Source organism: Stylophora pistillata, chromosome 9, assembly GCF_964205215.1.
Source record: "Stylophora pistillata chromosome 9, jaStyPist1.2, whole genome shotgun sequence".
Classification (NCBI taxonomy): Eukaryota; Metazoa; Cnidaria; class Anthozoa; order Scleractinia; family Pocilloporidae; genus Stylophora; species Stylophora pistillata.
Genome location: NC_142527.1, coordinates 27,508,943 through 27,512,110, shown reverse-complemented (window position 1 = coordinate 27,512,110; position 3,168 = coordinate 27,508,943). Strand labels below are relative to the sequence as shown.

Below are 3,168 nucleotides of genomic sequence, written 5' to 3'. Positions count from 1 at the left end.
ATGAGCTCTCGTTTGATATGGTTTTAATGTTCGAAATTTTAGGTACCAGGTGTCGTTTAAACCGGTAAAACTTAGCCTTCATTTTGTCTCCTAAAAAGGCGTGCAAAATACACCTTTATAAAAACGGCGATAAAACCCATAGCAAAGAGAATTACGAGAAACTTTTTATATAATTTTACTGTGCAGTGATATTATAGTTACTGTGTAAAGTTTGATGGTGAATGGACTTGTTTGGCGCTGCCAACATTTTTCTAAAGTTGCGTGACGATTTGACCGTTTAGGCAAGGCGAAAACGGCTTTTTTAACGAATTTTCAAACTTTTTAAATTTCAGCCGGAAAGAAAATCGCTGGAACTTTAAATATTTTTTTCGAAACTAGTTCACAGATAGGGATGTTTTGGCAAAATAAAAAAAAATTCGATTTTTCGTCACTGATTTTCGCTCCTCGAAATATTCTGCGGCCTCTCTTAAGCTCTGCGGAGTAAGGGAAGAAACATCCTTGATTACGAAAAAGGACGATAGTAGGAAGGACGAATGAATTAAACCTTCATAGCTACATAGACTGCGGGCGTACAATAATTGGAGATAAACATAACATCCCTTTGAAATATTACAGAAGTTTACTGATATAGATATAAGACAAGCGTTTCGCTGAAAGGATGTCAGTTTTCACCATTTATACTTCTGCGGTTCACTCTAACTTTTTCTGTACATTCGTAGGCTCGATGTACGCGAAAGGGGAAAATATATTAAGTTGAATCATACACTTTGATTGATTTTTTTGTAGTTATGATTTAATCGGCGTCTCTGTTGGATTATAGATCTTAGAGGAGGCAAAATATGATAAGGAAATCAATGTGATACTTGTGTGCTACTGGTGTGCTAACTATATATAGGGCTCGTGATTGCCACTCAGCAACAAGCTTTTATTCGCATTTAGTACTCCCCTGTTCCACTTTGACTTTCAGTCGGAATGACATCCAGTTCAGCAGGACTTGATTTCACTGGTACGTAACAACGATCCTGGTACCTTACTTCATACGTGTATTTACTAAAATCACGCAGCTTAAAACGGTCAAGGACGAGAGTGTCATTATTTTGCCTTGGTAATTCACTGCCATCTTTAAACCACTGATACATCAGATTGTGCTTTCCTCGGACCTTGAACTGAAATTCCACCCTAGAACCTTCTTTTTTCTTTTGCGGGAGATTTTGGCTGGCTATCAATGTCTATCGGTTCTGAAAATGTAAAGGGACCTCGTTTTTTAGTGGAGCAATTTTTTTGTTTTACTGCTAAGTAGAATTATCTAATTGTCTAGCACTGAGTTAAGTAATAACTAGTGAAAACGGTTGGACAACATGGGTCGAAAAGCAATTACTGGACTCTTCCTTATTTAGCTCTGTGATTGAAAAAGCGAAACCCTTTGCTTGGAACCAACAATACCTTTTGTTGGACATGTAGTTAGGGTTAACTAGCTTGAGAAACTCGCGTAAACGAAGGCAGCAGAAGTCTGATCAAAAACTTTTATTCATTTCTTGGTTAACGACGCCTAATAGCTCTTCATCTGAATGTCTGCGGAGCCTCCGTGTCTCTTTTAGCCTTAGGTACACGCTCTTAAATATCCCATCGGTAGGCATATTTGGGCTTATGGGACAAATGACGTTGGCAGACTTACATACTTTTAGAAGGTTCAGCCAAACAATTTGTAGCTGACGTTAGCCTTTAGGAAACCATACGTTCACGGTTTTGACTCGTAAAATGTTTAATACCACGTAAAAACTGTAACAAAACGGTAGCAATACACTAATTGGACACAAATTAATTATAAGAACTGTTCGATAAATACTAGACAAGATGACAATGCAATGAACTCCACGTGGGAACGAATATTAACATGAAACAACACAATTTCAATCGACGATTTACAGTTAAGATTCGTGTTCCATATGACTTAATAAATGGGAAGATCAAACTTAAATCAAATATATTTCATCATACCTCTTTTCCCTCTTAGCGCAAGGATGAGACCTTAAATCGTTTTAATCGAACTCTGAGCCTTGCCCTTGTCGTTATTGCGCATATCTAATTTCTGTCACGCAATGAACGGACCTTACAAACGTCACACAATTTGACGAGACATTCGAAATGAACAACAAAGTACTTGGAAAACAAACAATTTTCGAGAACTTGAACCTAGACGAAACTCAAAACGTCCTGTTGAGGACTCTAAGCTAAGTCAAGGACAAACCCAAACACGACTAGGGATGACAATTAAAGTACAAGAATTAAGCCCGATAATGATACACAGCGGTCAAGGACACATCATTCAAAGGGTAAGAAGTAAAGTGTGGTCTTACAGCACATGACAAACCAAGGCTCACAAGACTCGCACAAGCATTTCAAGATAATCTAACAGGCCTAGACAATTCCAAACACTTAGCCAGAACATTCCTCATTTTAGCGGTTCCCAAACACTTTGATTAGATAGGTGCACTCCATATCACAACTAACTAACCGTTCTGTATGTCTGTATGAGCTCAAACGGTGATATATTGTGGTGTGTAACATTACAGAAAAAAATCAAAGCGTGCAATAAAGTTCATTTTGACAGATTACATACCATCCTTTGTCCTGTTTCTTTCATCCTAAAAGAGGTGAAATTAGAAATAAGCTCTCTGAAGAAATGACCTAACTACCTAATCCAATTATCAAGTATTGCTAGTCTAACTTGCGGAGCTTATAGGGAGGGAGGGAGAGAGGGTGGGAATAAGGTATGCACGGGGCAAAAAGCAGGAGGCAGGAGTGAGAAGGTTGGAGGAGAATAATGTATGGACAGATAGATGGACGGTGGGACAGATGATGCCGGGACAGAGTGAAGGACGGTAGGAAGGGATATGGCGAGGGGACAGAAAGTGAGGGGACAAGAAGTGAGGGGACAGGAAGTGAGGGGACAGGAAGTGAGGGGACAGGAAGAAAGGGGACTGGAAGTGAGGGAACCGGAAGTGAGGAGACAGGAAGTGAGGAGACAGGAAGTGAGGGGACAGGAAGTGAGGGGACTGGAAGTGAGGGACAGGAAGTGAGGGGACTGGAAGTGAGGGGACAGGAAGTGAGGGGACAGGAAGTGAGGGGTGGATAGACAGGAGAAGGGAAGGAGCATAAGGGTGGATT

The 3,168-nt window shown here is 40.2% G+C and overlaps 1 long non-coding RNA gene across 1 annotated transcript; it reads right to left on the bottom strand.

Moving 5' to 3' along the window:
* Positions 1-1,205: 1,205 nt before the first annotated feature.
* LOC148724139 (uncharacterized) lies at positions 1,206-2,890 on the bottom strand. Its single transcript, XR_015992026.1, has 2 exons — positions 2,621-2,890; positions 1,206-1,238 (listed from the first exon to the last, which is right to left on the bottom strand). It is a non-coding gene; the product is annotated as an uncharacterized LOC148724139 (long non-coding RNA).
* Between the last annotated feature and the right edge of the window lie 278 nt (positions 2,891-3,168).